Raw genomic sequence first — 23,793 nt, forward strand, 5'->3', positions numbered from 1 at the left:
GAACAGTCCCTGGCATAGAATAAGAGCCAAAACAATGTGTTTTTATGTCAATCAACACATTGTTATTGACTCTTACTCTGTGCCAGCGACTGTTCTAGATAATCCTAGAATATTCATACACTGGGCTTTGTCCTATGCAAACTTTAAAAATAACTGTTAAAAATTATTATAAAAAGTGTCTGAAACATTAAGGTAGAAAGGCAGACCACAAACCACCTATATGAATCCCATTATAAACTACTTGTGTGTGTGTGCCTAAAACTATCTGAAGGATACACATGTAAATTAACTGCTTATTGCTGGCTGGTGAGCTTTGAGTACTTTTTTTTCCCATCTTGGTGTTTTATACCGGGTGCAGAGGATGGCATTTTCTTATAGTCAAAGGAGGGGAAAAGAAACATCATTTAAAGTCATGAGGTATTTGCGTTTCCAGGCGTATGTTACAGATGAAGCTTCCTTTGGTCTTCCTCCTAAAGACTCAGCTGTAAATTACGTGCATTGGTTTCAGCTTTCCTTGATAGCCAGTATCAGGCCCTTTCGGGCTTCTTCCTTGCCATGACTGCACTCAAGGGTGTTTGCTAATGGTAATGTCTTCTTACCTCCTCACTACGCACACCAGGATCTCGGCTGGAGCTCAGTTAAGTCTGTTCTAGATTTGATACTCTGATCGACTTTAGTTCCGTTACTTTTGTTTTGAGGGAAGAGGAGATACCAAATACGCTGGTTACTGGCCTCATGAGCGGGAAGGGATGCCCGGGTCCTTTTCTTCCCCCAGTGCTCCAGCTGTGTCAGCATATATTGTGATTCTATTTTTATGCTACATATCATCTATCTCTGTTCTAAGAATAGCCCAAAATACTGTGAATTAATCCCCTTCTTTCTCAATTGCCTATAGTTCATATTGATGAGAAAATTGGGAGCTGGGGACCTAAGAATCGGTCTCTGCCCCTTCAAGGTTTCAGAGAGGTTTAGAAATAGCACAGCAATAGGCATTGTATGGGTCACATGCTTTTGGAATTTACAGAAAGTGCTTGTTGGATGAATAAAGAAGAAGCAGTGATGTGCCTGGTATTTTGTTTTGGGTTTTTTTTTTTTTTTTTCCAGCCTTACCCACCATTCCTCCCACTTAGCTCTAGCCACATTAGCATCACACTTGCGTCCGCAAACATTGGCCATGGTTTGTGCTCTCACTTAAACAGTACCCTAGGCCTGGAATTTCCCTTTTTCTGTTTTCCAGGCAAATTGCTACCTACCCTTTATAATTTGGATCAGGTGTCTGCTCCTTCAGGAAACTCTTCCAAACAGCCTATTCCCAGGCAAGTTGGCTTGAGGTATCCATTCATGCAACAAGCATTTTCTGAACATCTATAGCTTATCTGTCACTGTGCAAACTGTGGAGGGACAGTAGTGAAAAAGAAAGGCTGCTTCCTGTCCTCAGGGTTCTCAGCTCCTAATGAGTGAGACTGGCTGTAAACAAAACACACAAGCCAGTGAGTGAAGTAGACGTGATCATTAATTAGTGATGATGAAAATAAGCCTGACATTCAGAAAGGACCCGAGATGGTGATAGAGGAGGGTACAGTCATGCACAGAGCCAGGAGAGCATGTTTTTGGAAGGGAGAAGCCTCCATCAAGGCATCTTCTTGCTCTTATAGTACCCAGTGTTGCTCCATAAGTAAGCTTTTACCTCTTCTACTCTTAAGTATCTGCTTAGAGGTCTCCTCTCAGACTGAACCCTGAGCTCCCTATGGAGGGAGACCACATCCTTCATCTTAAAGCTTCCACTGCTTGGAGCTTGACACGTTGTCATGCTCAGTGAATACTTGCTGAGTGAAGGGTTGGATGGATAAATGGATGGACGAAGGGAGAGGCAAAGAGAGAATGTGGAGATTTTTGAGTGACTTTACAGACTGTCATGAGCATACTAAGACGGTGGGCACATGAGTTGTGTCTTTCCACAACGTCAGCTTTATTCAATCATAAAGGAAAGTTAAATCACAATTATAAAGGAGATTCAGGATTCCAAACTCAGTGACATTTCACCATGTGATGCAACTTGGCTTCTTTACACAGCACACAGAGCAGGACAGAAGACAAGCCACACAAGAAATGAGATAACACCAGGGGGCAGGAAGTTAATGAACTTGGAAGTTGGTCCTTGGACGAGTAGTTGAGATAAGGCCTCAGGCTGGTCCGGGTCACTCTGGGCACTTACTGCTTCTTGTTCCAGCAGGGAAGGATCTCGGTTCTCAGATCAGTCAGGCAGAGCTTTCAGAAGCAGTTGCCTTTTTAAAGTGGTCCTACCTAGGGGGGGTCAGACAGTTTTCTACCAAAATCCTTCCCTTTTTAAAGGGCTACACTCGGTTTTGGGTCCCAGTGGACCTCCTCTGGTTCTGCTTGTGGTGAGTTCTGGGGTGTTGGCTGACCTTGGTCCCTGTGATATCTCCTGGCTCCAGTATCTTATATGCTTGCATCACTGCTTGACACAGGCTCGGGCTTGACATGAGAGACTCCATTTTTCTCTGTACACAAAATGATGTTTCAGTTGTTTGGGGGGAGGGGAAAGCATTTTTTTTCTTTCAGAATGTATACGCTGAGGAAAGGCACCTTGGGCAGAGGCAAAAGAATTTATAAGGGTAAAGGGAATTTAAATACATACTGGCTAGAGGAAACAACAAATACCTGTCTAATGAAGAGATAAGAGGAAGTGGTAGATGAGGCAAAATTAGAGACCGACAAGAAGGTTGGCCTCATCAGGTATGACTTTGTGTTACTTATGGCAGGTGCTGCTGAACCTGCTAGGTACTTCGATCATTGTGTACACCGAGGTACCCCAACCTGCTGAGCCCCCCACATCGTAGTGGCTTCAGAGGATTGAAGTTCTTTTCTGGTTGATGAAGGCAGGTGTTCATGACATTGTCTTTCTAGAAGCGACTCAAGGACCAATTCCCTCCTCATGTGGCCCTTCTAAGCCACACATATTCAGAGTCATATGCCTCCATCCAGCCAAAGTGGGAAGGGCGAGCGCCAGAGCATGGCAGGGTGATGAGGTCAGCCTCGAACACCGTCTACGGCGAGAACACAGTCACAGGTCACACCTCACTGCGAGGAAGACTAGGAAGTATAGCCTGGCTGTGTCCCTGGAGAAAGGGGAGGGAGGTTTGATGAGTACCTAACCAGTCTCTGCTGCATTTGTCAGGGGCAGAGTGTGCTTATCCTGGACCCGGTGACGAGTGTGTTCACTTTCTTCTCCTTGGCCTTCTGGCTAGGGAGACATACTGCACCTTCAGGAAATCAGTCTAACACACAGTTCCTTGTGGAAGTTTTACAAATAGTTAAATTTGACGCTGTCACTCCTGCAGTGCACCACCGTTTTGCATAGGAGCACATGGTTCCATGAATACCAACAAGGAGTTGAAAGTCTAAACACTCAAGTACTGGCAATCCATATAATCCTTATTATAATAATAGGTAACAATACCAGTAATCCTTAAGTGTAAGGGCTGCTTTCTCACACATTTTCCCACTTAGGCAGAAATAAATCAATCAGGCTGTTTATCCAATAATTCTGGGGGGTAGATATATTCTTTAACTATTTTGAAATTATTCTTAGAGCACCTGGGTGACTCAGTGCTTGAGCGTCTGCCTTTGGCTCAGGTCGTGATCCCAGGGTCCTGGAAACGAGTTCCGCATCAGGCCTGCTTCTCCCTCTGTGTCTCTGCCTCTCTCTCTCTCTCTCTCTCTCATGAATAAATAAATAGAATCTTTTAAAAATAAACTAAAAAATAAAATTATTTTTAAACTACGTTTAGAGGAGCCATCATTTCTATTAGGCACCAGTGAGACCATATAAGAGGATATGTGATGAGAAGGCACTAGATGTGGTATTACTCCCTAGACTCATGCTTTTCTCACTTGGAAATGAAGTTTCTGCTACATAATTTGGATCATCCGATGTTGTGTAATGCCACCTATTCACGTAATGGAATTTCATAGTAAGGTAGAAAATGTTACGCTTGATGCATGTCAGTCCTAATACTCTGCACCCCCCATACACACACTGCCTCTCCCCTCCGCCCTTCCTTTCACTATAATCTTCTAGCTCTACCAGAAAGTAAAGGACTGAGGGGAAAGAATACATAAAATAAGAAAGTATGTTCTATTGTTAGCATGTGGCTGTTGTATCTCAAGTCCACCCTCAGTTCCCTTGTGAATAGTTATTTCTTTGGAAACTCTTCCTGGGCAGAACCTTGTCGTCATAACCCATGTTGTAGGTACTTAGTGTGGTTCTTGACTGGAAACCAGTGACACTGGAAAGCAGATGAGTGGCAAGCAGAAAACAGAACATTGAAAGGTGATAGTCTAGAATGCATAAATTGGCATTGAAATCTAGACCTTGGAAAGGTGAATCTCTAAGAAAATGGATTAGTTCTAAAAATTAGGATATTCTCCATTTGACACTGAAATTCCTTCTCCAGTATTATGTATAGTTTGGACCTACTTTTTTTTTAAAGATTTTTTATTTATTCACGAAAGACAGAGAGAGAGAGAGAGAGAGAGGCAGAGACACAGGCAGAGGGAGAAGCAGGCTCCTCGCAGGAAGCCCGATGTGGGACTTGATCCTGGGTCGCCAGGATCACACCTGGGCCAAAGGCGGCACTAAACCGCTGAGCCACTGGGACTGCCCTGGACCTACTTTTAATAAATAAGCTCACATTAGTTACACGTAGTTGTATATAAGTATAGAGCAGTATTTAAAATAATATCTAACAAAATGTTAACAGTGGTTTCATTTGGGTGATGAGTTTAAGGCTGGTTTGCATTGTTGTATTTTTCAATACTTTCTAAAGGGTGTTTACAGTGAATATTTAGTTTTATAATCATGATTTTTTAAAAAAGGAAACGTCATTTAAAAATAAGGAAAAATAAAGGAACTCTGCAAGTCTGTTTCAGCTCTTTTGAGAACATGATCCTCATCTCTTCTTTCTGTACCAAAAGAAGCAGCACTAACTTAGCCCAGCCAAGAATATGTCTACCCCCTAGATGCCTCTCTAGTCCCTCTTTGGACAGACATACTTCTTCCTTGGAACTCTGACTCCCATATACATCTTTTTGGAATTGGGACGTGTATTCCAGGCTCTATAAGTAAAATGTAAATTATCCGGCACTTCTCGGGCATAATTGGCACATTTAGGAATTGAACACTTCTTTGGTGGATTGTTGTAAGTTCCAAAGGCCGTTTCACTGAACCTGGGAGAGCTGCTCTGCCTGGAGGTAGACCTCTAACCTGGGTCTGAAGAGGACAGGACTTGTTGAAGGTGATAAGCCTATGTTGCTTCCTGGGTTGTTGCTTGCATAACTGACTAGTTGGTGGTGTCACTCATTGAGATCAGGTACTCTGGAAGAAGATGAGCTTTCGTGGACCAGGTTTGTACCTAATGAACTTGAGATGTCTCTGGGAATTCAAGAGAGATGTCAAGTAGGCAGATGGATATATGAGCTGAAGTATCTAGCCTAGATCTACAAATTTGTGCTTCACTTGCAAATGGGGACAACTTGAGGTTATTAACCCAAATGATGTCTGAGAAGAAAGTCTTGAAGAACAGAGGCGTGCCTAATACTCAGCCTAGAGAAATTCCAACATTCAGCAGCATTTAAGTAGAGAATGAGCCTGCAAAGGAGGCAGAGAAGAAGCATCCCAAGAAGCAGAAGGGAGGGAAAGTCACTTGAGTACTGGTCTCAGAAGCCAAAAGGAGAAAATGTATCAAGGAGTGTGTTGTCAAAAGTTCAAAAGCTGCTGAAAGGTTGGATAAGGAGTAAAAAATATTATTTGTATCTAGAAACAAGTAGTCGCTAGTAAGCAGAGCAACAGATGAAAAAGAAATTGGAACTGGATTGAAGAGTAAATGGGAGGGGAAAAAAGAGTCTGAAACAAGGCAGCTTTTTCTGGTGCTCTGCGACAAGGAATGAGAGAGAGGGAAGAGACGACTAGAGAGGAGGAATCTAATAGTGTTTTGGTTTTTGTACTATGAATCTACATTGTACCTTTAAAAATGCTCAATATTTGGAAAGGGTATTACTGAATGTACTTTCAGTAGCAGGCTGAGCTGCACTTTTTACAGTTTTTTTGTGATGTGTGGTTCTCCAGTGGCAGAGGCCGATGTGGAGGTTCTTCTCTGGTAGAGCTACCAGTTATTGTTACCTGCAGCGAATAGGCTACTGGTGTGGACCAGGTTTACGGACCCGTTGGACGTTAACCAGTATTTTATCTGACCCCTGAGTATTACCCCAGTGTGTCTTTGTTTATTTGACCTAGGTAACCTTTTGAGTGCTCTTCGGGGCAGCATTAACATCTTATGGTTCCTCCTTTAACTTATGGGTTAAATAGAGTGGGATCTGTTTGTTTTACATGTGCTACTGACTCATGACTTTTACCTTTTTGAAAATTATACATGAATAGTTATGAGGTCGATGAAAAGAGGAGAACTGAGAGCAGACAAGCATCCGCGTTATGAAGATGGAAGGAATAGACTTAGAAAAACGTAGGCGGAGCCATAGAAAGGAAGTGAAGAATGTACAAGCAGAGCTCAGAAAATCCAAGGAGCTAGGTGACCTTCCCAAACACAAAGCCAATCATTAGGTATTGAGGCTTTTCACTTTGCAGCATACAGAATTTGCATTATGCATTCATTAAGAAATGTTGGGCCATACTTAAACTGAATAAAGTGAAAAGGAGACTTTTACTCAAAGACTGAGTAGAGTTAGGCCCTTTCAGATGCAGTTGAGAATGGGAAAACAAATGCAATAGATTGGTTTAATAGTAGTGTCTTTAAATTACCAAATCAATATATTGATTTCTGGGCAGAGTTCAACGACTCCATCGGAACATCTTGATAATTTGGGAGCCTCACCGCCTCCTAATGACCCAAGACTAATGTAGGCCATGTTGCACACAGCCCAGGAATGAAGTGGTCATTATGGAAATAGAGCAGATGTGGTTAAAGGCAGCAGCACGCCATACCCCAAGCTCCCAAAATAAACTTGCTTACATAACATGTAAAAACCTCCCAATTACTCCCTCAGGTTCTCTTGGCAGAACAGCTGATTTCCACCAAGAGGAAATACTCCATTATCCAAGATAAGGAGCTCCACTCACTAAACAATTTTGTCACTCCTATAATTCTCTTTATGAACTTCCATCAGGAAGGGATTTTTTTGGCCCCTCTTTTCTCTACATAAATGGTAGTTATGTGAATCAAATTGGTCAGCAAACGCAAAACTCACTGGCTTACCTGTTTTCCCACTGAGGGTCTGATTAGCTTGTGAACCGTTCCTCCTAAACGGTCATTCTAACATTGCTTATTTGAACTAGGTTTTATTCAGTGTTGCCCACCTCTTGCTGTTATCTTTAAATTGTAAATTCATTTGAGCCAGGGATCTGACTGTTCACAAATTTTGCCCATTATAGTGCTCTTTCAAACAGAAAGCAAAGTTCGTGGGTTTTGTTTTTTTTTTTTTTGATAATGAGAATAATGATGATGATGAAGACAAGAAGTTACAAATACACTTGGGGAATGTTCTGATCTAGCCCGGGGCAGGAAGACTGTTCATTATCATGGCTGGTGACGTGACAGTCTTGGAAGCAACATCAGATACAATTGATGGATCTTGGCTCTGTTAACCCTAGAAGACAGGCTCTTCCTGATTCTAAACTTCTATGCATTGCAAATGACTAGTTAGCCTAGAAATGCGGTTACAGTGTTTGACTCATTTTTTTTTGAAAAAAGTACTTTCTCATTGGCTTTTCTTTTTCTCTGTGTAAAATCCAGATTCCCTTAGCATGTATTATCATTTGCTCCTAGGATCTGCAGTGAGCATAAGGAAGTCAGCTGTTGGATTGTTGCTACGTTGTACTAAGGAGAAAAGCCATGGTGAACACCTCATGCTGGAGCCAGAACCATATACCCATCACCCCATACCTAGAGAGCGGCGAGAGAGGGGAGGAAATACATTAGTAGGAACAAGTATTCCCCCAAGGGTGTGCGAAACCACAGGCAGGAAATAGGGAGTCCAGACATTTTTATTTGCTGCAGAGGAAGTGGCTCCCATCAGTCCATCATCTTTTGCCAGAAGGAGCTCCAATTATCTTCTATTCCTGGGGCAGCGCAGGATGGGATGAGGCCTAAGGAGATTGCTGAAGGGGTCATTTGCACAGGTCCAAAGCCCCCGGGTGATAATAACGTTAACCATCATTTATGAATATTTGATGTGTGCCAGTCCCTGAGCAGCATGCTCTCTGCACACTCTCTAAGTTAATCCTTATAATACCCTTTAGGAGGTAGGTCAAATTTTTAAAAATAATTTATTGGTTTACTTTGTCTCTACTAAACACAGGAGACATTCCTTTTTTTAAGTATTTCACTCCATTACAAACTATGTAAATGCCTTTTCTCCCTCCTCTCACAAAAATACGGTAATTTGCTTTAAAACAACGATAAGCAAGTCTTCAGGTTTTCTGACACTGGAATTACGTGTTCCTCAGTGATTATGGTTTGTAAATCACTGACAGTCGGCTGAAGGCTGAGGCTCAAAAGGTCTTCTGCTTAAAAGTGCTAACAAGCTGTGGAACCTGCTCCTCTTTATATCCTAACATGCAGATGGCTTTTTTACAGACTTGGAAACTGAGGCCTAGAAACATTACGTGACATGCTTTGATCACACCGCTGGCAGTTGCTGAAGTGCAGTGTGCCTCCCAGACCTGTGTGATCCCACAGCCTTGCCCTTAGTCGTGATGTTGCGTTAGTCACGTAGAAAATTAACAGTGAGACCTCTCATCCACCTTTGACAGAACACGCATATCTCCTTGATAATCCACCCGGGACTGGAGCCTCCAGGAAGGGAGCAGCCCTGGACACATCTACCAGCAGAGCATGTGCATTCTTACCAGCCATTTGTACCCCAAAGACTCGAAGCTATAGGCTAAACATGCTTCCTTTTCAGGATGGCCAATTATACTTAAAGGGCTGGAAGAGAAATTATAACTTAATAGAAGACAATTAGAGTATGGGATTAATTGCAACACCATTATTCATTTTAAGGTAAAATACAAAACCTTTAAAGGATTGTATTGGATTGTATTGGATTAAACAACATTATGCTCTAGGACCAGAAGCTGTAGATCCCACCCCCAACCCAGCTGCCACTGCTGCCACCACCACCAGAGTTCCAGTTCTTTCTCTCCTCTGTCTGTAGAAGGACTTCAAAGCAAAAGTGCTGGAGGAACTGGTTTGGTGGACTCAGTATATTGCTGGGAACTGGAGTCCGAGCCTCCTACCCTACTGGTACTACTAATGTGCTATTCACCTAGTGTTGGTCAAGCTCCTTAGCCTCTCTGAACTCCCATTTGCTTATCGCTAAAATGGGAATGACCATGTCAACTTCTCAGAGTCGTTAGTATTAAAACAAAGGTAGAGTGTCTAGCATAGTTCCTGACATCATAAGTAGTCGATAGACTCCTTCCCATCCTTCCCGGAAACCCATCACCCTCAAACAGAATCCATCCTCTTGGCATCAAAGAGGCTCCCACTTGGCACGGAGGCTTCTCGATCCTCTCCTTAGATCACCCCCGACGAGATTCACTTAATGGATCTTGCTAGAGAGTAGCTCATGTCACTTTCAAGCTCGCTCTCTCTCTTCCCTGCTCACTTGTGTCTCTACCAAGATTTTCTCACTGGAGAGCTGGCCTTCCCCCCACCTGTGACACCTGCATACTGGCTGCGCTCCGGAGCATGCCTTGGTTGGCCGGGCTCCTCTCTTACTGTCAGCAGGAATCCCCAGGCAAAAGGCCTCTCAGGCACCTGAGTGGAAGTACGAGGACACCTAAGGCTGCCGCCGGGATGGGGTGCTACTGGAAAGAGGACCTTATCATTTTCGTGGTGATTTGTAAATGTGTACAAGTTGGGGAACGACCTCGCTCCGGATGCTAGAAGCCCCACTCTTTTTGGAGCCACTGTAGGCTGTTCAGTGTAATTTCCTAGAGGCTTCCACTTTCTGATTCGGGGTAGGCGGATCTGTTGGCCATTGTCAGGAGTGTCGAAGGGGGTTTTTGCAAACACGGAAACACACCTCATTAGCAGGTGCCTCTAAAATTGCATCCAGATGCTGTGAGCTCCCCTTACACTGAGAGATGTGGCGAAGGAAACCCATGGCCAGGGGGACCCTGGGCTGTGCTCCCGTCTTGCAGCTGATAGTGCCCCTCTCTCTGAATCCCGAGGGACAACTCCTTGGGGTGGGGTTACAGGGCTGGGGAGTTTAAAACGCAGAACAAAACAAACATATTGTTATGATAATGCGATGTGAAAGGAAGGAGGGGAGCTGTCAGGAGCCCTTTGGGAGTCACTTGACAGCATTGTTACATATGATACTTAGGGAGAGCATTTCCTTTTTGCTCAAGAAACAGCCAGTTCCCCAGGTGGGGACTGGGTAAGGTTTCCCAGCCAGCACCTTTTTGACCTGACGAGGAAGCAAATAACAATGGACGTCTTTTTGTTTCTTCTCTTCCGACAACCACCTAGCTCACGGCCTGATCGGACTACCTCCTCTTTGTTCTCCCTGGAGCGCAGGGTCAGCACCCTTTGGATGTGGTAGTAAAGATCTGTCCTCGGTGTCCACACCTGGAACTGGCACAGCTTTTAGTTCCTTTATGCTTGTGCTCCTGAAGTCTTCTTCCCGTGGTTTCATGAGCCGCAGCGTCAGGACAGCCCAGCGGGAAGAGCTGATGCTGGGGCTGTCCTTCTCTTCACTTCACCCACCAGGTGGGAGGAGAGGAAGTGGAATGCTCGCATCACTAGAGCTTCTGCTTGAACTTGGGCTTCAAACCCAGCAAGAGGGTGGACTTCACCCCTCTAAGCTTTAACCTCTCACACAGCCACCTGCCCCTGCAGGGGGCCCTTCCCTTAGGTCTGCCTGCCCACATTCACCTTCTCTCATTTACACATCTGCTTCTTAAATCTGACTTGAGAAGGGATGAGAGGTAAAAGAGGACTTAAGAGAGAAAATACTCATATCGAAAGTCATTATGTCCTCAGCAGATGGAAAGAAAATAAAGAAATATTTAGAAGGCCCTTTTTTTTTTTTAGATGAGTTGAAAGAATGTCTCTGTGTGGCTTGAATGGCAAGAAAAGGAAAATATTCCTCTTTTCAGTGGGTACTTCCTCTACTTCAAGTTGGCAAGAGATGCTTCAATAACAGGTTGTACAGAAAGTTACTTCAAAGACCTGGCTTTGGCACATTGGATGCTCTTGCCACAAACCGTATCCAAAAATGATTCAACTTCCCCCGTCAGTGATGTGTACACATGGCACACACACCACTAACCACACATGCACACAGTGTATGAATTCCCACATTCCTGACCACTCATGCCAGCCAGAGAATTTTTGTTTTCCAAGCTAAAAAGAAATTATCAAGTTTGTAGAAGGAGATGTGTGAAAATACCAAAGGAAAGAATGAGAATCAGTTGCTTATGAAGACAGGGCCTTACGTGCTTTGCCGCATCTTCTGTGTCCTTCCACGCTTTCTGTCGTCAGAGGTAACCAGGGAAACGGCCATCGAATCCTGTAGACGTAGAGGGGTAGGGTGTGGTAGCGGAGTCCTTTGTAGTTCTTCAGAATGGCAATGAAGTGGCTAAATCTCCTGAAGGAAAGGCATTTTCAGCTACTTCTTACGGGCATAGCATCTGTGCAGCACTTGATGGTCTTCTAGGTCATTGTTGCTCTACTTTCAGCTGGTGGGATTCTTGGAAAAGAAAGAAGCCATTCCCGGCACAATGGATCCCCTGTTAGTATAACTGAGCCCAAGAGGAAAAAACTATTTTTTATTTCGGCCTAGAGCATTAACAGACTCACAGAAAGATTTACTGGGGACACAGTGTGGTGGAAAGGTAACATTCTGCATCACAGTTCTTATTTTTATAAATCCCCGGTGTGAATTCCTGTGTTCGGAGCCAGCTTCTCATCAACAAAATTAACATTCTCTCCTGTTCTTGTCACAGCACAATTTGATCAAAATGCAAAGGAAACTCAGCTGCCTTTTCTGGAAGGGGCTACACATGAGATAAAGTTGCTACACATGAGTTTACTGATGAGCGAACTGGCAGCCTGAGGACTTTTCTGTCGATGCTGACTTGGCAGGTTTTATAAATGCCACTGCTTAGGAGTCCCCATGTCAGATGATATTTAGAAAAGCTGTTATTGACCAGTGGGATATCAAAAACCTGCATCAGGCATCCATCAGAAGCACGACTGAGGAAGGCCTTACACATCAGGGCATTTTTCCTGCTTTTCTGGAAATCCTGATTTGAATGTTAAATACTTGAAACCTGTGTATACCATGTGAGCCATTGTCGTTTTTTCTTTTTTTTTTTTTTATTGTCGTTTTTTCATTTGAATGGGTGTTATGATCATCCAAGGAAAAGGCAGGGATTTGAATCACACTATAGAATAGGAAATGTGATAAGCAGCTAGAGAAATGTGTTAGCCATATAGACACCCAGCACTCCCCATTTTTTTTTTCCCCCTGAGGAATAGCAGTGCTGATAGGTGTTAAATCACATCATAATATGCATGGTAATAAGGTCTGCTTCACAGAGACTTAAGCAGAAATCATGACTTAGTTAAATATGAGAACATAGAATCAAAAACAACTGATACCACACAAAAGACTCTCCCTTCCTGTTGTCCCCAGGACCACATATTGACATGTCTAGTTCTGGTCAATAAAATATTCTTGTTGTATGATTTCTAAGGAAGTATTGGGTTTGCAATATATCATCTCTTTAAATTATTTCAAATTGCTTTTGGAATTGCCTTTACCCGCCATTATTCTCATGAATCTTGGCAGAGTCCTAAAAAGAACCATTATCCTTCTTTTCAAACAGTCTTTTTTTTTTTTTTTTTAGTTTCTGGCATTGGAGATCAGAATCAAGCACCCTGGGTAGCTTGACAATAGAAGCAATATTAGTAGACAACTGAGGAGAAACATCAATCATCAGTATTGGGCCAAACAGTAAAATTTGGTTTAAAAAGAGCGATATTAACGGTTAACATTTTCAGCAATGCCTCTTTGCCTTTGAGCTTCAGCTTAAAGAAGTCACAAGAGGTCCCTTGTGGTCTTCAGAGTTGCTTTATTGGCCTGCTTTTACAGATGAGAGCTCAGCGTCCGAGAAGTTAAGTGACTCGCTCAAGGGGCTAGAGAGAGAAGTTGGTCTCCCGTTCAGAAGCATTCCTAAAGAGGTTAGCTTTCTGCTTCTGTATTTATCCTTTTCTGAAATCTGTCCTGGGTTTTCTTTGGCATGATTCCTTTCTCTATCTAGGGAATTCCAGTTGTTTGGCAGTGAAAGACAACATGGCCAACATAGTTTTTCCATAGAATTTGGGTACATGTAGAAACAGAACATACACCTCACCGCCAAATGAGAACTAAAAGTGCTTTATGTTGCTGTATGATAAAAGGTACTAAAATCATCACATGCCTTTATTTGCAAGATGCCATCAAATGTAGAGTATCACTGATCAACTTTTCAGGGAAAAAAATTTTGTTAGGGGCATATATCACTAAGATGCATTCCATTCTAAGAAATGTGAAAATACAAAACTAATACATGTTCTATGAATGAAGTAGGAAATTACCATTGTATTTTCCTACTGAAATATGTATTGTTTTCAGTGTATGCCATTTTCAGGGTAGAAAATCTATAATCTATAGCAGAAAATCTAGAATCTTCTCTGTAACATTGCTTTCCTGAAAAAAAAGTTTTTGAAATATAAGGAATGAAATAAAAGTGGTAACATGTCTGCTATTCAGAGCTCTTCAGAAGTACAATCCCTGCCACTAAAAATAAGAAAGCAGAATTTTATCACCTTTCAGCACACAGAGAAATTATATCTTTTGACTCAAAAATGTTACTGTTTTATTAAAATTAAGAAAATAAAAATGCTACAGTTGACATAACTGATTAGTAAAACACTCACTGGTGCCATGATCTTATCCCAAGAAATAAAGGAAAGCACTGGTCAGTGCTCAGATGGGACGGGGCTGGGAGAGAAGAGCTGACAGTAACTGAGTCACTTTCTTCTGGCCCATTATTTTTAAATCATTTTACATAACCAGCAGGCTGTTTTGCTTAGTAACGCCTTAAGAATTTAAGGGTTTGCCCAGAGTTGACAAAAGTCACCATCAGTCACCAGCAATCACTTCTGTAGTGGGTTCATTTTAACCTTGAAAATACCAGGATCTTATTAATGTAAATTGCTGGTAGTCTTTATAAAATCACTTGCAGGCTCAACAAAGAGACTGAAAATAATAATAATAATAATAATAATAATAATAATAATAATTAATAATAATGCAATAGAAGGCCAACCCTTTGCTGAGCTGTTTGAGCAGTCTGGAGATAAATTTGGGAAAGAACTCCATGTACCTGCTGCCTGAAAGGCTTTGGCTTGGTAACCAGCTCGCTGCAAGCCAGTGATGGGAAAAGAATATGTCTGTGCCCCCTGCACCCCCTGTGGGTCCAGGCCAGCTGAAGCAGTTGTCCCCTCTCTAATGAGTTATTAACTCTGACGTCAGAATCATATGTGGGGCCCTGGCTTCATATTGGCCGTGTTTCCTGGAAAGAAAAAAAAAAGTCAAGGAGTCATTTGCTTCTAGTTTGAAGCCTAATAGCCTGCTGAAAACATTCAGATCCTGTTCACCACCGAGGACGACTGTCGTGCGGTAGATGGGGAGAGCAACGAAAAGGGAAAGAAAGACAACTTTGCACCATCGTGCTGCAGACATGACGTGTAACTCCACACCAGGGGCCCTCCCGCAGGGGCGCTGGAAGGATGTTCTCGTTACCCGAGGCGCAAGACCCTGCCATTGTCTTTGCCTGCTGTGCCTGAGGAACCTCCCGGGTGCAAGCCAGGGAGCTGTGCGGTGTGGCAGCAAGGGTGTCCCGTCATCGGAAAGGCGGAAGGCGCTATGGAAATGAAGGTAATTTGGACCCGTCAACTCAAGTTACAGGGAGCAGAAACAAAAGTCAAATCAAACGTTATTGTTTCCTTGCCACTGCTGAGTACAACCAAGCATATGGAAGGCTGGAATTCTCACTAGCCAAAAAAGAAAAAGAAGGAAAAATATGATCCCATCAGAAGAGATCTGATCTTCTCATTGTAAAAAATAAAAAATAAAAAAAAATTGTTTTGCAGGGTTGGAGCAAAATCTGTTAAAGAGAGACAACTTGGGCATATTTGTTCAAAGTGCCACTCGCCAGAGAAACCTTGTTCAAGATAGATCAGTTGTTTCTTTCTGGCTTAAAATGTCTGGAAAAGTCCAGGTTTTAACAGAGCTTCAAAGCAAAAGCGTGATTTAGTGATCCAGGCCGACAGGGGAATGTAGACGTTTGTCTTCACAGTGATTCATCTCTTATTCACGGGGAAATTTGGACAATTTTCTTAATCTTCACAGGCCTGTATTTTTTTTTTTTCATTCTGGCAAATGACTTGCAGTGGTTCATAAAGGGGGACTGCAGAAGGTGAGGAGTTAAGGAGTCCCAAGGCCTTGACCCATATCTGTCACGACCGTTAAGGCAAGTTGATCACTAATAATTTCTGAGGCTCGATTTCATCAAAGATCAAATGAGGGATCTGAATGCAGAACATTCAGGCTGCTTTGCGGTTCTGAAAGTTCGGTTCTTTGATTGATTGATTGATTTTAAAGATTTTGTTTATTCATGAGAGACACAGAGAGGCAGGGACCCAGGCAGAGGGAGTCTGATGCGGGACTCAGTCCCAGGACCCTGGGGATTCTGTGTGAGACTCACATCTTTCAGGGCCCTGCTTGCACCAAGCAGTTCTGACAGCGTTTCATATTTAGGCAGGGGTTTTCATTTCTTCCTTGAGTATACCATAAAGAATCCTTGTGAAAGCCATCTGGGGTGCGGGGGGCAGTCGGCTTTGTTTAAAAAATGGTTAACTTGTGTTTAAATCTTAGTCTCGGCGGGGAGAGCCACTAATGTCCAGTTTGGACATCGGGCTCCCTCTTCTGCGAGCGGATCATGAGTAAGCAGGTTAAGGAGTAACATCAGGCTAACACCATACTCTGTAGAGCTCAGCACGGACACCCAGGCTCACACTGACTCACTTGGTAAGTGCAGCTTTGATGGAGTTTTAGTAAAATGGATTCTGAGGAGAAGAAAAATAAAAGTATTATTGGCTGGTGAGAATTAGCCAGACCAAATCAGTAAAAAAAAAAAAAAAAAAATCATTGGGGCAAAAAAGGTTTTTCAATATGTATTTTCCTATTCTAGGAACTGCTCTGTCAGACATGGTTCTAAGCATCTCTTTTATAAATAACATCTCATTGAATCTCACAATGGCCGATGAGAGAGGTGACTAAAAAGTGCCAAGGGGGAAGATTCCCTAACCCGTTCTAGTGGACAGATGAATGCTCTGGAGCCTTCTGGAATGCTCCATCTTTGCCAGGAGTTGAAACCCCGTGGGCCTCTCACATCCAGGCCTTGCAACAGGTGAGTGAGGAGAGCTCTGAGTGCAAGGTACAGGGAACAATGGAGAGACGTGGCCAGCTGGAGAGCCTATTCTAGCTGCTTGTCACCTTGACGAAATGGGGATGTTTTTCTTCAATAAAGTTCAGAAATCTCAATATGTCTATAAAGAACTGGGCAGGCCAAACACAGTCCATCTGAGAGACAGATGGGCCTTCCTGGTCTCCAGTTCATGACCTTTGCTCCCTACTCTTTATTTGTACCTGTCACATGCTTCTGTCTTGTCACTGGGCATCTCCTGCTATGTATATACTGGAAGCCCCCAGCTTTGGGACGTGGGGCACAGTAGAGATGATCACTCAGAATGGCCACTCTCAGCAGGGTCTCACTTCCCTTCTGTGCCACTCGTCGCCTCCAAAGCTCATAGAACCTTTGCCCTAGGGAGCGTTTCAGCTCTTCCTTCCTCCTTAACTTTGTTTTACCTCAATTTTTCCCTTCTTGCCCCATAACCTATAATGGCAGAGGGTCAGCAGGCTGTCCTTGAAGCTGTAGATCCGTCAGGCGTGGGTGGCTTCCTGCAGCTGAAGAAGGCCTCAGGCATCACTGCCATTTGTGGAGGACCCACTGAGCAGCCTCATCTTCCCCCATCCTCACTCTTCAAGACTTGACTTCCCAAGCTTATTTACAGAAAATTTGAATCCTCTTCTAAATCTTGCAAGAGCTCTGCCTCAATTCCTTCTCCTACTACCTAGAATCCTCATTCAAGAACAGTGAGTTCCCCATTACCTCCTGTGTGAGACTCTCAGTGTGGTTTCCTTACCCACTTTTGGAGACAGAGAAGTCAAGGTGTGTTATGGTCACTGAAAAGGGAGCCAAGGTAGGGATAAGAACGGTGTAGACTCATTTCTCTGTAACTAATGTCTGCTATGGTTCCAGAGCAACAATATTAAACTTGGAAGGTTAGTTCTCAGGTACCATTTTGTACATACCATCCTGAAGCTAGATGGGAGATGATTAGGCCTTTCCACCCAGGTGTCCCTCAAAGGGCAGAGGCCCTATAACCCTCTCATTTTCACAAGCCCATACCTCTGTGAATTTTTTTAGAAGATTTATGTCTTGTCATGAAAGTTTTGAGCATTCTAATTCTTTCCTTTGCTGTGTTTATCTAAATTTGAAAATCTCTTAGGTTATATGCATAAAAATAGTCACTTCTGAAATATGAGCCACATTTATTCTGGCTTTCCAATATATTTTTTAATCTTGGCAATATACAGACACCAGATTGAGAACCATAGAATGATACAATCTAATCTTTAGATTAGATACAATCTAATTTTTAGGTCTCTCTAAAAAATGTAAATGATTTTTATGTGCAATATTATTTCCATGGAGTGATTTTATTACCAATGGCTGATCCTTGACATTGCTTCTTTCAATAAACATTTGTTGAAAACACAAAGGAAGTCAGTCTTCATTGAGGGCTAAGAATGTGCTGTGTACTTTAAGTATTTTATCTCTTTCAAACTTCAAAGATTCTTAGATGTATCCATCATTTTACAGATGAGAACACTGAAGCAAAGAACGAGAATGGCAAGAAAAGGAAAATAGCAGGAAGAAGCAGGAAGAACCAGATCCTAAAAAGAGAGTTGGGGGGAGTCCCTGTTAGAATTAATGTCCTTATTTATAACGAAGGGAGGCAGAGGATGATTGTGATGGTTCATTTTGTGTATCAACTAGACTGAACTACAGGATGCCCAGATGTTTGGCCAGGCATTATTTCCGAGCGTCTGTGTTTCTGGAAGAAGTTAGCGTTTCAATCAGTAGACAGTGGAGTGCGTCGCCATCCCCAGTATGGATGGGCATCACCCAGTTCATAGGTCAATAGACAAAAAGGTGAAGGAAAGCAGGATTCACCCCTGCCTGCCTGTTTACTTGAGCTGAGACATCAGCCTTTTCCTGAGATTTACGCCATCAGCTCCCCTGGTTCTTAGACATTCAGACTCGGACTGGAATCAGCCCACTGGCCTTCTCGGGTCCCCAGCTTGCGGATGGCAGGTTGTGGGGCTTTTTCAGCCCTCACGATCTGTGACCCAATGTCTTTTTTTTGTTGTTGTTGTTTATTTATTTATGATAGTCACAGAGAGAGAAAGAGAGAGAGGCAGAGACACAGGCAGAGGGAGAAGCAGGCTCCATGCCCCGGAAGCCCGATGCGGGACTCGATCCCGGGTCTCCAGGATCGCACCCTGGGCCAAAGGCAGGCGCCAAACCGCTGCGCCACCCAGGGATCCCTGTGACCCAATGTCTTAAGTAATCCATCCCTCTCTGTTCTGTTGTTGCTTCTGTTTCTCTGGAGAATTCTGACTAATACAATAGTAAGAATGTTCCCAAGCAAAAAATAACATTCAGTAAAAATGAAAGCAGAGACTTTGGAAAAATCCGAGTTTAGAAAATATAAACAGATGTGTTGTTGGAGTAAGTAAAGGACGTACAAATGAGAAGTGAAGTGAAAGAATGTCTTACCTTTAAAATGTGCTCTTTTTCAGCTTCTTAATACACACATAATCAAAAACAACGGCAACAAAACACCCAAAGCATTTTTCTTCTGAGATTTTTCATTCTTCAAGTGTGCTAGAAAATCAAACGCTTTTTAGTTTGATTTTTTTTTAAAAAAACTTTCTTCAACAAGAAAAAGGAAACTTTTAGTTTGTAAAAAGATTGAACTATTAGAGAAATGTATGAATTTGTTTTCAAATGCATTTATTAAACTAGAATTGCCTTCTCATGTACCCACATGAGATTTTTTTGAATTTTAAATTCAGTTAGCCAACATACAGAGAGCTTCGTTAGTTTCAGAGGTGGAGTTCAGTAATTTATTAGTTGCGTATAACTCCCAGTGCTCATCACATCACATGCCCTCCTTAGTGGCCGCCACCCAGATACCCCATGCCCCACCCCTTCCCCTCCAGCAGCAGTTTCCTTCCCATAGTTAAGAGTCTCTCATGGTTTGTCTCCCTCTCATATCTCTTCCCATTCTGTTTTTCCCATCCTTACCCACAGACTTTTTATTCTAGGCATGGCTTTTGGATGGAAAGAACATGAATGTTCTGAAGCTTCCGTCTAGAGTGTGGCTGGGTGAAGCAAAGCACTGTGCATCCTCTCTGAGGCCTGCATTGCAGTGTACCTCAGAAGTACATGCAGTCATTTCTTTTTTTTTTTTCCATGCAGTCATTTCTAAAACATTCTTATTAAAGCATTATTTACCATCAAATTCACTCATCACACATGTACAGTTCAATAATTTTTTTTTTAGCCCCAGCACAAGGTTTGGGCTTGTGAGCTTGAGATCAAGACCTGAGCTGAATTCAAGAGTCAGACACTTAACCACCTGAGCCACCCAGGTGCCCCACAATTCAGTAATTCTCAGGAACCATATAAAGAGTTGTGCAACAGACCCTCCAATCCAGCTTTAGAACATTTCCACTAACCAGAAAGTTCCCTCATGCCATTTCCCAATCACTCCCAGCTTGCATCCCTTGCCCCCGGTACCCCTGACTCTTTCTTTCTCGATAGATGGGTGTCTCATTTGATTAAGCATCTGACTCTTGGTTTCGGTTCAGGTCACAGTCTCAGGGCTCCATGCTCAGCAGGTGTCTGCTTGAGATACTCCTCTCTCTCCCTCTGCCCCTGCTTATCCTATAAATTCATTCATTCACTCCATTTATTCATTTTTTTTAAGATTTTATTTATTTATTCATGGAAGACACAGGGAGAGAGAGAGGCAGAGACCCAGGCAGAGGGAGAAGCAGGCTCCATGCAGGGAGCCCAACTTGGAACTCGATCCTGGGTCTCCAGGATCACGCCCGGGGCCGAAGGTGGTGCTAAACCGCTGAGCCACCCAGGCTGCCCCATTTATTCATTCTTTAAAATGGAATAATACAATATGAGTCTTGAGTCTGCTGCTTTTACCTTGCATAAAGATTTTGAAGTTCATCAGTGTTACATCGTGTTATCAGTAGTTCATTTCTTTTTGTCAATAAATAGCATTATATTGTTTCTATATTTTGTTCATTGGTTTGAATTGCTTCCAGTTTGGAGCTACTATATAATAAAGCTTTAATAAACATTTATGTGCAGGTTTTCGGGTGTATATCACATGTTTATTTCTCATGGGTAGATGCTTAGAGAGTGGAATTGCTGGGTATATATTATAAATTTACCTTAAATTCTAAGAAACTATCCACCCTTTTATTAAGTGGCTAATAGCAATTTATATTCCCATCGGGAATGTATAAGGAAGGGTTCCTTTTTCTCTATATTCTCTCCAACAAGTGGTATTGTCAGTTTTGTTTTTTTAAATTAAATCCAGTCTGGTGTGTATACGTGGGTCCCTAGTTGAAGTTTTATTTTTGCCTTTCTCTACTAACTAATAATGTTGATCATGTTTTTATGTTCCATTTACCCATTCATATTCCCTTGGTGAAATATCTTTAAATCTTTTGGCTTCCTTATTATCACAATGTCTACTTATTATATAATACTGAAAGTGTTTTTAAATTCTAGAGACAAGTCATTTATCAGCTATATGATGTGTATTATGTCTTTCAAGGTGTGTGTCTTGTTTTTTTTTTTTCATTTTCTCGGTGATGTTTTTTTGAAAAGCAGAAGCTTTGAATTTTGAGGAGGTCCAATTATTTTTTTCGTTAAGATCTTGATTTTGGTGTTACATCAGTGCTCGCAATAACAGATTTTTCTCCTATAATTTCTTCTGAAGTTTTATAGTTTTTGCTTTTCATGGAAGCCTGTGATCCCTTTTGAGTCAATCTGTGTGTGTGATGTGAGGTAAGGATCTAAGCTCTTTTTTCCCTTTCCTTTTCTCTTTCCCTTACCTTCCATATGAATATTCAGTGCTTCTCTAATAACCATTATTGGAAAAAACTATCCTGAATTGCCTGGGTGACTCAGTCAGTTAAGTGTTTGACTCTTGATTTCAGCTCAGGTCATAATCTCAAGATCATAGATGGAGACCCTTGCCCCCAGCCCCACCTCATTCAGCCCCACATAGAGCCCTGAGCTCAGTGTGGAATCTGCTTGTCCCTCTCCTTCTCCCCATTTGTATGTTCTCTCTCAGTCAATCAGTCAATCAATCAAGTAAATAAATAAAATCTTTAAAAAAAGAAAAAACTGCCTTTTAAATCACTTTGGACCCTTTTAGTGAAAATCAATTGGCCATAAATAATAAACTTTATTTCTAAAATTTCAATTGTGTTCCTTTGATCTAGGCGTCTGTCCTTACTCCAATACTATACTGTCATGACTGGTATAATTAACTTTATAAAAATTTTCAAATTCAGAAAGTAAAAGTCATCTAAGTTTGTTTTCATTTTGTTTTGTTCTCAAATTTGTTTCACCACTCTAAGTCCTTTTTGTTTCCATATAAATTTTAGGACCTTCTTGTCAGTTTCTGCAAAAAAATAAAATAAAAACCTGCAGAAATTTTGGTAGGGATTTATTTGAAGTTACAGATTTGGGAAGAATTGCCATCTTAATACTGAATCCTCTAAAAATTGACATTAAATATCTCTCCATTTACTTTTAAAATGCTCTCACACTGTCTAGAATCTCCATTATAGGGTTGATTAGAGGTAGTAAGAGCAGACATCCTTGCATTGTTTGTCATCTTAGAAGGAAAGCATTCATTATTTTACCATGAAGCCTGATGTTAGTTGTAAGGAATTGTTTTTTTAGAAGTTGTATTTTTTCAAGTTGAAGTTTCCTTTTAGTTTGTGGAGAGTTTTTAATCATGAATGGGTTTTTGTTTGAGTCAAATGCCTTTTCTGCATCACTTAAGTGATAATGTGGTTTCCCCCTTTATTAATATATATTACATTATATGATTTTAAGATATGAAACCAGATTTGTATTGTTGAGATAAATCTAATTAAGTCATGGTATAAAACCTTTCTTTATGTTTTGAGATTTGGTTTGTTAATATTTTGTTAAGGATTTTCACACTTATGTTCATCGAGGATACTGCTATGTAGTAGCCTTTCTTTCTGAAAGTCTGAGGGGGGATTTGTATTATTCCTTAAGTTGTATTACTTAATAAAATTTGCCAATGAAGACATTTAGACATAAATTTTTCACTGTGGGAGGATATTTCATTATTCATTCAATTTTTTTTACTTCATTTTCTATTTCTTCTTGACTTACTTTTGATTATATCTTTCTATGAAGTTCATTTAATGTAGGTTGTCTAATCTGGGATCAAGTTTTTCATAATTCTTTATATTCATTTTGATTTCTTTTAGCTTAGCATTTTAGTTTCCTATTTTATTACTGATTTTGACAATTTATGTCTTCTCATGATTTTTTTGGCAAATCTAGCTAACGTTAATTTTGTTGATTTTTGTTTTTAAAAAAGCAATTTTTGGTTTAATTGATTTTTCTCTACTGCTTTCTATTTTCTATTTCACTGATTTCTGTTTTGATCTTTATTATTTCTTTCCTTATGCTTGCTATGAGTTTAATTTGTTCTACTTTTACTAGTTTCTAAAGGTGAAAGTTGAGATTATTGATTTGAGACCATTCTTTTTTTTCTACTCTGGGATTTAAAACAATAATTTATCTCTGAGCACTGCTTTAGTTGCATCCCAAAATTCTGATATGTGTTGCCTTTTCTATTTCTTTTCTATTTCATTCAGTTCATGCTTAAAATTTTTCCTTAACTCATGAGTCATTTAGAAATGTGTTAGTTCCCAAATATTGGAACATCTCCCAAATTTCCTTTGTTGTTGATAGCTAATCTGATTCTATCATGGTTAGAGTAGACTTTGAATGATTTCAACCCTCCTGTGCTTGCTTCGGCAGCACATATACTAAAATTGGAACGATTTCAACCCTCCTAAATTTAAGACTCATTAGTGCCTAGCATATGGGTTATTCTTGTATGTGGTCTATTTAAGCATGTTTTTTGCATTCCTTTTAGGAAAATAAATTTTTTTGTTGGGTAGAGTGTCCTTTAAATGTCAGTTAATCAAATTGTTAATAGTCTTTATTTTTAAGAGATATTTACTTATTTATTTACTTATTTGAATGGGGCGGGAAGAGCGAGCGAGCATGTGAGCACACAAGCAGGGAGAGGGGCAGGCAAAGGGAGAGGGAGAAGCAGGCTCTCAAAAGAGCCTGATGTGGGACTTGATCCGGGACCCTGAGATCATAAACTGAGCTAAAAGCAGTCCCTTAACTGACTA

At 41.4% G+C, this 23,793-nt stretch overlaps 1 long non-coding RNA gene across 3 annotated transcripts in view; it reads left to right on the forward strand.

Moving 5' to 3' along the window:
* Positions 1–20,680, forward strand: part of LOC112660044 (uncharacterized) — a 234,037-nt gene extending 213,357 nt beyond the window's left edge. For all 3 annotated transcript variants that reach the window (XR_007406836.1, XR_007406837.1, XR_007406840.1), the window contains 4 exons: positions 13,204–13,292; positions 16,033–16,185; positions 16,349–16,567; positions 18,104–20,680. This is a non-coding gene — a long non-coding RNA (uncharacterized LOC112660044). The remainder of the gene's footprint in view (positions 1–13,203; positions 13,293–16,032; positions 16,186–16,348; positions 16,568–18,103) is intronic.
* The last annotated feature ends 3,113 nt before the right edge of the window (positions 20,681–23,793 follow it).

Source organism: Canis lupus, chromosome 2, assembly GCF_003254725.2.
Source record: "Canis lupus dingo isolate Sandy chromosome 2, ASM325472v2, whole genome shotgun sequence".
NCBI classification, from domain to species: Eukaryota; Metazoa; Chordata; class Mammalia; order Carnivora; family Canidae; genus Canis; species Canis lupus.